This window comes from Durio zibethinus, chromosome 17 (genome assembly GCF_047325235.1).
Source record: "Durio zibethinus cultivar Kanyao isolate XHJ-2024 chromosome 17, ASM4732523v1, whole genome shotgun sequence".
Lineage (NCBI taxonomy): Eukaryota > Viridiplantae > Streptophyta > Magnoliopsida > Malvales > Malvaceae > Durio > Durio zibethinus.
In genome coordinates this window covers 7576221-7589409 of record NC_143178.1, presented here as the reverse complement: position 1 = coordinate 7589409, position 13189 = coordinate 7576221, and the positions used below count along the sequence as shown (strand labels likewise).

The 13189-nt window shown below is 29.2% G+C and overlaps 1 pseudogene; it reads left to right on the top strand.

Annotated features, from left to right (window-relative positions):
• Positions 1–287: 287 nt before the first annotated feature.
• On the top strand, positions 288–920 carry LOC111274344 (putative protein phosphatase 2C 57 pseudogene; annotated as a pseudogene).
• Positions 921–13189: the final 12269 nt, after the last annotated feature.

Here is a 13189-nt window from a genome sequence, read left to right as displayed (position 1 = left end):
TAGTTATGAGATTAGAGAAGCAATAATATTGGTGCCTTGTTTTTGTGTTGATATATAATGAATTTAGCATTCAAACTTGTTGCCAAAGATTATTAGATGTTTATAAAACTGCTTAAATTGATAATCATATGAAAAAGTTACAATTAATGATATAGAAATGAATGTGAATTGATTAAATTTTCTAACTCTTTTTTTTTGGACCTTTTACCCTTTTGATATAAAGATGTTCATTATCGCATTTAAAATTTACTATCCATGTTAACTAATTAAAATTTATGATTTAAATGATGATAAGATCTGATATCTTGTTTGTTGACTTTGTTTCTGATGGTAAAATGTTGGTAGTAGTAAATGTTGGAGACTGTTAAGCAGTTTTATATTGTCAGGGCAAAACAATTGAAATGTTAAGAGATCACAAAGGAATAAAGAAAGAAAGCATTTTGAGACATCTGAAGATTACATGTATGACAGTTACCTCAATTGGCAACTTAATATAGCTTGTGCTTTAGGAGATTGGCACATAGAAGGAATGAAAAGTGCCGATGGTGGACTGTTAAGTGTAGAGCCAGAGATTAGGATTGCAAATCTGATCGAAGAGGATAAGTTCCCTATCATAGGATATGATGGGCTTTAGGATGTTTTTGGAGCCAAAATACTATTGATTTTGCTAGACTAAAGCTTCAGGAGCACAATGATCTAGTCATATGCAGTAAGGATATAGTTGATGAAGCTTTGAAAAAGAAAAGTAGGGATAACTTAGCTATTGTTTTCTTTTAATCCCATCCACTCCTAACTTGTTTGCCCATTATGCAAGAGTATAAAGAAGCTTTTCTATTAAGAGTTTTACTAAGTTACAAAGCTTCTTAGACAATTTGGGAAAGAAATGGTGGATGAGAGAAAGAAATAAAAAAAAGTTGTAATTTTATATGTGATGTGAAAAAAAATAAGCCATGTAAGCAAAGTGTTTTTGATCAATTAAGCCACGTCAGATAACCATTACTGTTTAACTATATATAGTGACCCAAAAAAATACTTATTCAAACATCAGCGACTAAATTGACAATTTTAATACTTTCATAATCATTTTAAAAAGATCGTAATAGTTAAGTGACCAACTATGTAATTTACCTTTTTAAAAAAAGATACAATGATGAAAAACTTACATTAATGGAGAAGTAGGGGAGTAAACATGTATGGTCCATCATGAATATTGAAGAATGATGCAACATTATTCACCAAAAACAAATTTAAATGATTTTGACTACAACTAAATGAAATTGTTAACATCATGCCTAAGGTAAACATACTACAAAACAAACATTCGATTGAGATCAAACTTGCAAAAGCAATAGTAAAAGAGCAATAAACCATTTTGCAACAATTAATGTGGCTTTTTTTGGTAACAAATCATCCAACATAGGTTCAAGTCCTAGATACTATACAAATGTATCAATATTAAACAAAACAAAAACATAGGTAAATTTAGAATTCAACTGTTATAACAATTTGTTTAACTAAAATAATTAAAAAGTAGTTTTAGACTTTCTCTGCAATGTTTTGTCAAAATTTTCGTTACACAGTTGCTTTTATTTTGGTATTGTGAAGACATATCTTCAAATAAAAATTTACAAAATAACAAACATTTATAGAATATGGATACACTATCATGCTTACTAAGCTAAGTTAAATATCAAATTAAAACATTGATAGTACTCTAAGCAGAAAACATGAAGCAAAGGATCTTAGTTATTAGTAATTCAATATGCTTTTCGCAAATTGTCAAAAACTTGTTTTTTGTTTTGAAAAAATCTTGTACACAAAACTTGAACTCAATCACTTACCTACAATCACCTATTGCAAACCATAATTAACCACAAATAACCTATTAGGTTTAGTTCCCTTAAAATAAAAGACTACGGTCACATAATTACTTTTTAAAAAATAAAGTAAATAGCATGTGTGATCCCTAACCTTTGGGCTAAAATTTATATTGATCCTTAAACTTTAAAAAGTTCTAATTGAGTTCTCAATTGCCCAAATGTATATCAGTATAGTCTTTTCATTTGCTGTACCATCTAAAATTGATGAAAAATCTAGCGTGACATGACACGTAACTTTACAATCAAGGACAAATGTATTGTGGGCCTTTTATGTGGGTTAAATGGGTATGGTCCTTTCTCTTTAGCCCTAAGTGGCATCGTTTGTATAAAGTAAAAACCTTTAAAGTCAACAGCTTATAGTCTTCATTTTGAGCTTCTTTTTTGTCCAATATCTCTTTAAATTCTCTTTTTTTTTAAACCCAATCAATATCAACAGTACTAACCTAAAAGCCAGTGCCCACTACCATGAAGTCGTCCATAATTTTTGTTGCTAATCGTCATTCTCACCATGACCATCATTGATCTCTATGCTTATGTCAGAAACTTCTTTCGAATCTTTTTTTTTTTTTACCGATTGAGACCCAATTAGAACCCAAATTTCAATGAATTTAGCCATTTTTTTTTCAATTTGGAAAACCCAAACAGAACAACCAGACTCTAAAAATTTTGCTACCAGACATTTCTTTTGCAATGCCACTTTTTTTGCATTTAGCTTTTATGTAATCTTAATGGATTCTATTTTTTGGGTTAAAGCTCTTAATTTTCTACAAATTGGTTTAGTTTATGGTCAATTATCAGGTGTAGTTACTTGTGAATTGTGAGTATGGATGATTTTGGGTTTGTTTGCTGGTGTTGTGGGTTTTCGCTAAATTGGAAATTATGGATTGATTAGGTGGTGATTTTTTTTTTGTGAATTTTGGTGGATTTCTGGGTATGGGTTTGATAGATTTTCTATTTGAAAGGTAATTGAATTTGCTGCTAAATAGAATGAATGTCTATTACCAAATTGCTTCCCCTATGTATTGCTTGATGTGTGTTTGATTGCTTCTGTCTTTGATTGCTTGTTGTTTATCTCTCAAATTATTTGATTCTTCCTTTGGTTGAGAATTCTTTAGCTTAAAATCAAGAACAAAATATTAACCTTACACGTATACAACTTTGTAACGGTATGTGTCATGCCACACTAGATTTTCCATCAATTTAAATGGTTCAGCAGACGGAAAAACTACATTGTTACATGTTTGGACATTTGAGGACTCAATTAAAACTTTTAAAGTTTAAGGACCAATATAAAATTTGGCCCTAAGTTTAGGGACCACATATGCTATTTACTAAAAAAAACATTTTATATACTAGCTAACCAAAATCTTTAAAATCTTACTCCAACTTAACATATCTTATATAAAGGAGATCCAAAACATTCTCATTTTAGCAAAAGTCCTCTACCATAGCAAAGCATATTTTTCAAGAAGTTGTTTTCAAACCCATTCCTCCACCTTTTTTCAAATATTGTTAGCTATTGATTTTCATTATTTACATATCCAACATTAACAAATGTACTAAATTAAAAAAAGTCATGTAGTAAAAAATAATGATAAGAAAGTACTACAAAGAGAAGTAAACTAATTGTTTGTTGCAAAAATCAAACATAACTACTTACTACCATTGAAACCCCAAAAAATGAAAAGATTGGTCTATCACTAAATATCTCATCAAATTCTTTAGCCTAATTATCCCTCGCCACCTTTTTTTCCTTCTAAAAAAAAAACCAAAAATCACGAATCTTGATCTAGTTGAATATTTGAAAGGCAATGACTTCATTGTCTAATGTCTAAAGGTGCTAAAATTCAAATATTAAATAGCTTATTCGAAAACCAAAACTTATGCTGGCCATTAAAGATAATGTTTTTGTTATATAAAATGTCTACGAACTTGATTGTGATAATCTTCAGTGAACAAGCTTCTGTAATAAAAATCATTTTACATTAGAATCATCATAAAAAAAAAAAAACATACTAGGGTGATAAACCATTGGTAGGGATTTGAAACTCATTTTGTTTTCTTATGAAGACTTTGTCTTAGAACTACCAATGTCTTAAATTCCATCATCATGAGACTTTATGGAAGCTAAAAAATTCATTGAATTATTAAGCTTTTCCTCCAAATAACAAAAAAATTAGGAAAATCTTAGAATAAGGAAAAAATAACAAATATGAAATAGTTTAACAATCAAAACCCATATTCTTTCATATTCCTTTTTTTATTTTTTTTTATTTTCCATTTATTTTAGTCCCATCTAAAAATTACCAATTGCTAGTGATTCTATCATCTTACATTGCCTCATTTTTTTTATTCATTTATTTAAAAAGCAAATTTTTTATGATATAGGTGTGTGTTTATTCTGATGATGATTGAGAGATATCAGGGGAAAAAGGTTAGCTAGAAATGGAGTAAAATGAAAGGAAAAAATACGTAAATGGTAATCTTAGCAAACTTGCACCTACCATTAGTGGACATGGGAACCTAAACACTAGTTAGCACTATCAAGTTTAAAAAGATAAGCAAGGTCATAAAGTTAACGACTTTCTTTTTATTTTATTTTATAAATATTTTACTTAGTTAAGTTAATGAAATAATGGCTGTTAAAGAAATGTTTGTAAGAGGCATTGAGATTTCAGAATATCTTACACTTAAATATAAAATGCAATAGCCAATTAAACCATTTTGGTTTTTATTGGTAACCGCCCATAGTGGGTGGGTTACAAACATAAAGTTAATTGCCTTGGGCAATTGATTTTTATGACGTAAAAATTGCCTTGGTAGTTTACAAATTTTCATTAAAAGAATAGTGAATTGCCACCCCTTTTGCCAATATATAATGGTATTCGACCATTAAAAAAAAACATATGTGAGAAAGTTTGTATTTTTTAACAATAAAACAAAAGAAAATTAAGAAAAGAAGAAAGAGCAATCGAACAAGCAATATACAACTCTCAGGAGTTATTCTTGCTTCATTGTGTTGAAAGATTTACATTGTGGAAATGAATAATATTCGTATTGTGATTTTATTCAATGACTAGTAATTCAAGTTAGGTTTTCGCTTCCGTTTTCGTTTAACAAGTAAATATATATGATTTTGTTTGTATATATACCTTACATATACTTTATCTTACTTTGGTATTAGAGTAAGGTTGGCTTGTTTTCTGATTCGTTTGTATGTTCATAACTAAAAAAAATGATATGTTACATGATTGCGAACATCTATAGGACTAAACATAATTTTTATGTTTTTAATATAATTAATATTGTGATAATTCTTGAAATAAAAAAAATACCGTTAATGTTTTGCCTTTTTTGATCATTTTTTTAAGATAGGGTGTTAGAATACCTTAAGCAAAATAATAATAATAATAATAATAATAATAATAATAATAATAATAATAATAATAATAATAATAATAATAATAATAATAACAAAATATAAAAAAATTATTTTTATCCTTGATTGACTTTAAGATATCTAATCACACAAGAATGATTGAGATGAGTCTTAATGACTTTTTTAACTTGTGTTGACTCATGGATTCATATTTTTTTTCTTGTATTTTGTTATAAAGAATCATAACTATTTTTGTGAGGACTCTCATCGTTATAAAAACTAGGCATAATTTTTAAAAGCTATAAGGCTGACGGTGGAATTGATGTAATACCGAATGAATCCAAATGATGATATTAATAGGCATATTATCAAGGTCAATGACATAATCCAAGAATTGATCTGGCATGGCTACATGCATATTAGGAATAACCAAATTAAATATGAAATATAATTTTACATTTAATAGACAAAAAAATCTTCTTCAAGATGTCTAAATGTCTTTGGAGAGTGATTCTAAGTATGAAATATTTATTAAGGATTTTGTGAAAAAATACATGAGAAAAGAAACAAAGAAGAGTGCAACCCTTCAAATCTGCCCAAGTCTTCATAATGGGAAACATAAAATTTTTGAACCTCCTTAGACGTGTAATGTGAATGCAGAACTATCAAAAGAGTTTTTAAAATCAATACATATTCTTAGACAAGTCATTCGAAATGATTAGGAATATATTTAATTAACGTTTAGTATATATATATATATATATATTTGAACATATTTATGGATTTGAATTATGTTTTGTAAGACTTGCTAGTGCGAAATCAATATAAATGTTATTGATTATATATTGGCAACCTTATGGTTGTGAGAGTTCTAAGATAAATAATTTGTTCTATCTTAGAATGATTGATTTTTGCATAATGAAATAAAATAGTGATAATCTAACACATTTAAAAAATGAAATTTGATTACGAACATATTGACATTTTGGTTTCATTTTTATGTGAATGATGTCATTGTTTTATTTGTAACATTGTGGCAAAATGAGAAGTGCGAATGTTAGGCATTAATTAGTGCATATGTCTCTTGAATGTAAAATTATACTTTGAAATGGCTTCTACTTCTAAGAACATTGTTGCTGAATTAAACAAGGGTGATAAGCTAAATAAGGACAATTATAAGATTTGGAGCATGAAAATTTAGTATGTATTGAAGAACATGAGGTTATTGATGTTTTGAACAATGTCCTTAATGAGCCTGAAGAAAGGAATACGTCCCAGCATAGGAGAGATCGAGAAGCTTATGAACTTTGGAAAAAAAAACTCCACTGCATGTATTACATTACTTAACAATATGAAGAATGATATTATACATGAGTTTCGATCTGATGGAATAACCAAAGAGATGTGGAGTACCCTGAAAGCAAAGTTTGGTGCAACTTCAGCTACCAAATTAAGATAGCATATTATCAAGTTTGGCACATTTAAGAAGCAACCTAATCATAATATGAGGTAGCATGTAAGGGAGATGTCAAACACGATAAGTGAGATGAAAGAGGCTTGCCACATTATGATAGATAAACAACAGGTTCAAGCCATTATCTATTGTTTACCACACAGTTGAGAACCCATGAAAGTGCACCTTACCCATGATGAGTATAAGAACTCTCGATGATGTTTCCTATTATTTTTAACTGGAGAAAGATCATATAGAAGCATCTAAGCCTAATGCTAATGCTTATATGGCATCATCTAGTTTGTTGGTAGATTGAAGGTTGACAACATCCATCAAGTCCATGTGTTCAAATGTCATGGGCATGTGTGTGCTAAATGCATTATAAGGCTAAGTTATGCACATTCCTAACAAGTATTACTTTGAGAGAGTTGGTAATGCCTACGATTTTAAAAGTGATATCAGAGCCATGGTCACAGGTTCGAATCCCAGTGGTGTTGCTAGGGGAAATATTATTGGCAGATTGGAGGTTAGTCACATCCATCAACTCTATGTTTTTAAATGCCATGGACACTTGTGTTTGCTGAATGCACTATAAGGTTAAGGTATGCGCATTCCTAAGAACAATTGCTTTTAGGAAAGTTAGTGGCACCTGAGGTCCTAAAAGAACCAATTGTTAGCTTATTAGGTAAGATGTTGATTCGAAAGAGGATGAATTAATTTATCTAAATTTTTCTCAAATAATGATTTTGATATAATTGAATGTGGAATTAAAATCAATATAAAAATATGATGCAAATAACATTAAATTGATAAGCTTAAATCAAATATAAGCAATAACAATAAAGGTAAATTAAAGAGATAGAGACAAAGAAATCAAACACAAAAGATTTATAGAGGTTCTGTCATTCTCTTCAAGGCATCTACGTCCTCTCTTTTGGTTGTCCATACCAAGGCTTCAATTCATTAAATTTGAATTAAGAATATAACCCTATCTTTTCTTCCTAAGACTTAAGATAAAAACATTTACCTTTATACAATCAAAAGGATACATTACTTCTTGCTTATAAGATAACCTAAATGATTTTTGTAAACTAAAATACCTCTGAAGGTTGAATGTTTGCCTAATGAAGTATAAAAAAAATGGTGAATAAGACACGATAATATTTTAGATACAAGAAATACGAAAGATATTGAATTTAAGCTTTAAAACTCTTAATATCTTTAAGAGAATAAAAATATGACTTATTTGATCTTGCTTTCTTAATTCATCAACCTTTTTGGTGTGTTGGAATGCCCAATTTATAGAGAAATTGAAGAAATAGCTGTTGGGAATGCTTGGAAAATAAAAAACCATGTTTTTTTCCTTTCAAACTAGCTATTGGAGCTTGTTTGGGATGAAAGGATTGATTGGTATTGATAGGGGATCAATTTGTTCTTAAATTTCACTCAATTTTTTATTGTTATAGGAAAGGAGATCAATTGGTTTTGGTACCCAATTGATTAAGTCAGCGAGATTTTTTATTTCCAATGATTCTAGATGAACAGTGCCATTGGTAGTATTTTATTTTACACTCTACTTACTTATTTGATTATTACTTGAGTTATACAACTCCAAATCAAGAATTATATTTTAGATTTAAAAACTAGACTTAAAGGGCTTTCTATCCATATAAAATTTATCATCTAATTCATTGTATTCGAATTATAGTGAATTTTTAAATCTACCCCTTGTGCAGTTTTTAGACAACTACATAGTGTCTAGTAAAAATTCAAAATCTTTTCTTAGAAAATTTTGATTTTGATTTTGTTTGATCCATTAGAAAGTAAACTAAAAAATCTTTCCAACCATATAAAATTCAAATATTAAAACTTTGTGAATTAATATAACAAAAATAAATTCAATGTTTGAAAACTTTGTTCTTGTAAAACAACGTTCTTAAGTTAATCTATTTCTCAAAACCAATATTATCAAAATTTTATTGAGTTCAAAATAAATAAGTTCACTTTAAAAACAACAATTAGACTTTCATTTAAGCTCAAATAAATAATGTTTAAAGATAATTTTGATTTAAGAAATAAGAAAACATAAAGAAAGATTTGCTTAAACTTTCAAAATCATATTATTTATTTAGTACCAAAATAATAAAACTTACGAACATGTACTAAATAAATCTTTTTCAAAATCTTGATCAAGCTTATTTAGATTAATATTTTGTCATTTCAAAATAAGAATCAATTCAAGACTAACATAGTTCAAAAGAAGCTTCAGGTTTTAAGGACAAGCCACTTGGTGGGAACAAGGAGAAAGCTCCTAAAAGGCCAAAGAAAGGCCAAATTGGCAAAGGACAATGCCCAAGGCTCATCTTAAAAAGAACAAACTGAGACTCAAGTACTTTAACTATGGCAAAAAGAGTCATTTTGCTCGTGAATGTAACAAACCAAAAAATGTACAAACCCTTAAAGCATTTTTGCATAATGCTAAAAATACTACATTTGTCTCTAGTACTCTTATGATGATTGAATCACATCTTTTGTGGATTGTAGACTCAATAGCCATAGATTATACAGTACAAAACAAGAATGCGTTCATAGATTTTTGTTGGATTCCATGTGAAACAAAATGAATCTATGTAGGAAACAATTCATGGATTTAAGTAAGGGAAATTGGCACCTGTAAGCTATGCACACTTGGTGGAAAAACCATTATCCTACATGATATACTTTTTGCTCATGATATTTGATGGAATTTTGCTTTTTGTCACTGTTTTTCTTAGTTTCGGATTTATTTTTAATTTTAATAATACTAATTTAAGTTTGTATTTGGATACAACTTATTATGGATTTGGATATTTATTAGATAGTTTTATTATATTAGATATCGTTCCATACAATAATCTAAGTTTTCCTTTATGATTGATTTTAATGTGAATATTGATGTGAATATTTCGTATGATGGGTTTGGCTATATAAGTCAACAAAGAATGGATAGATTAGCAAAAGAAGGATTTTAGGCTTTATTGAAAAAGTTAGTTTACCATTATGTGAAAGTTATCTAGCATGAAAAATGATAAGAAAACCATGTGGAAAGAGAACTAGAGTTAAAGTTCCATTATAGTTAATACATTTTAACATTTATGGCCTGATGAATGTTAGGTCATGGAAATGAGGTCAATATTTCATCCATTCATTAATGATTTTACACATTTTGAGTATGTCTATTTGATTTCTCATAAGTCTGAAGCATTAGAGTGTTTTAAAAAGTATGTGACCTTGGTAGAGAATCAATTAGACAAAAACATTAAGGCATTAAGAACAAATCAAAGATGTGAGTGTTTGTTTAATCAGTTCCAACAATTATATGATGAAAAAGGTATTGATAGGCAATTAATCATTCTATGGACTTCACAACAAAATGGTGTTGCAAAGAGAAGAAATGGAACTCTTTTAGAAATTGTGAGGTCGATGATGGCCAAAACAAATTTGCCAATCACCTTTTATTCAATAAAGTACCTTGCAAGTGAGTTACATCCACCCCTTATGAATTTTAGATTGAGAGAAAACATGATCTCAATAATTTAAGACCTTGGGGTTGTGCTACCTATGTACATGAGACTGCTCATCCACATGGCAAGATAAGTCCTTGAGATAAAAAGAGTATATTTATAAGATACTCTAATCATTCAAAGGGATACATATTCATAGGTGAACAATCAAGTGGAAGTGTGACCTAATTTGAATCTTAGGATGCCACTTTTCTAAAAAGTGAATTTAAAAAAAAAAGTGTGATAGATCAGAAAATTTTTCTTTACGAGATTGAATATGCAAATGATTTGTTAGTTCCAAATCAATTAGTGTATGTTCCTAATCATGAACTAACAGTATCTCATCTAAGTAGGAGCATGACTAAAAATGATGAATTTGGTGAACTAATTTTCTAAGAATCATAAGTCATGCAAAGTAATTGTGAAAATATTCTCCAATGTTGTTTTGACATAGAAGGGGAAGTGTTATTGATTACCTTACGAGACAAAGAAAAGCTAAGAAATGTTAAAAAAGCTCTTTTATCTTTTGTAAAGAAAAATGGATGAAAACAATAGAAGAAGAGATTGAGTCTATGAGATCAAACTGTGTTTGGGAATTGGTTGATCATCTTAAAAGACACAAAATGATTGGGAACAAATAGGTTCTCAAAGTTAAATGTGTAAGTTAGATGGGATAATTGAAAGATATAAGGCTTTTCTTATAGTAAAAGAGTATACTCAACAATAGGGAATGACTGTGAAGAGAGTTTCTCACTTCTTATGAGATTTACTTAAATACGCTTAATTCTAGCCATTGTAGTCAGTTTAGAATTAAAGTTACATTAAATGGATGTGAGAACTGCCTTTCTAAACAAAGGACCAGAAAAAAAAATTTATATAAAACAACCTATAAGTTTCATTGACAGAGGTTAAGAGCACAAAGTGTATAGGCTGTTAAAATCGATTTACAGTTTTAAACAATCTTTCAGTTAATGGTATATCAGATTTCATCAAATGATAATTTCATATGATTTTATCATGATTGATGAGGATAACTGTGTGTATGTCAAAAGAGACAAATATAAATTTGTGATCTTGTCACTTTTTATGGATGACATATTATTGACTGGCAATGACAAGGAGTATATCACTAAAGTGAAAATCTAGCTGTCCTTAAATTTTGAAATAAAAGACATGGGCGAAATAGCTTATATACTTGGTGTAAAAATCATGAGAGATCGTTCTAAGGAGTTGTTAGCTCTTTCACAAGAGTAATACATTAAGAAAGTTCTGGAATGATTCAATATGCAAGACTGCAAGCTAATAGATACTCTTATGGTAAAAGGTTAAGGCCTTAGGCAAAGAATATGTCCCAATACTACATAAGAAAGGGAAAAAATGGCAAGAGTTCCTTACTTTAGTGCTGTTGGAAGCTTTATGTATACTATGATCTACAAAAGGTCGAACATTTGCGATGCCATAGACCTGGTAAGCATATCTCAATCCAATCTATATCAACCCCATTGGAAAGCCGTTAAAAGGATATTGAGATATCTAAAAGGCATTATGGATTATTCGTTGTGCTATTAAAGAAGTTTTTACATTTGGTTGGTTATATAGACACCGACTTGAGAGGATATTTAAATGAAAGAAATCTACCTTTGACTACGTTTTGTTGCTGAATAGTGGAGCAGTAAGAAAACAGACTTGTATGGCACTTTGCACAATGGAACTTGAATATGTAGCATTTTTAGCAACAGTGCAAAAAACTGTTTGACTTAAGAGATTCTTGAATTATTTGGAATTTGAGAAGGATGAGTCCAACTCAGTGCAGGTGAATTGTGATTGTGAAACTACATTTGCATTTACAAAAGATCCAAAATATCATTCTAAAACTAAACATATAGATATCAAGTATAACTACATGAGAGACATGGTTGTACAAAAGAAATTTAACATGTAGTGCATTTTTACGTATAAAAGGATTGTAGATCCATTTACTAAATTTATACCTAGAAATGTGTTAAATATTCACATGAGAGCTCTAGGATTGTGTAGATATTGATGTATATGTACTGATTGAACAGTTTTATATAAATAATGTATGATATTTTTTCATTTGAATTTACTTATATTGAATACAATTAATGCCATTAAAATTTAGTACTTTGTTTTGTTATGCATGTGCACAAGTATAATAAATACTGTATATAGTCCAAGGTCCAAAATGATTAGGCTTGAACTTGCTCCAAGCCCAATTGTCAAATTTATTTTTATTATTATTGCATTTATTTTTATATATTTATCTTATTCATTTATCTTATTCATTTTTTTAAATTTTAGTTGTTATCTTTATTGTTGATTTCATTTATCCTTAGTTTTATTTATCTTTTCTTTAAATTATCAGTTTATTTCAAAAAAAAAAAAAAAAAAAAAACAAATTCGAAAACCTTGAGGTTTAAATTTTGGGTGATATTTCGGTAATAAACTTCACTAGAGTTGATAAGGATCAATTTAGGGTATAATTTAAAATAAATCTAATCCCAAGTGAATTAAGATTCTATTAAATTTTCATTTATAAATGCACTTTGCAATTCACTTCCAAGGACACGGAAAAAAAAAATAGAGAAATCACCAGAAAACATAGAGAGCAAGCAGAAAAAGGGGTCAAGCAACCATCCAAGTACAAACACATTGGCACTACCATCCAAATTTTCATTCGCCACTACCATTCTACCATTTTTGCATGAGCACCACTTCATCACCCCACTACCATTCTACCATCTTTGCTTGAACACCATGTCATCACCTCACTGCCATCCACAACTCAGCAAAACCACACCATATCACCCATACCCACCAATTTTAGCAACCATCCAAAAAGAGAAACAAACACAATCAAAGACCCAGCCTTAATCAACAATCATAGAAACTATTCACCATAATTCATTACTTC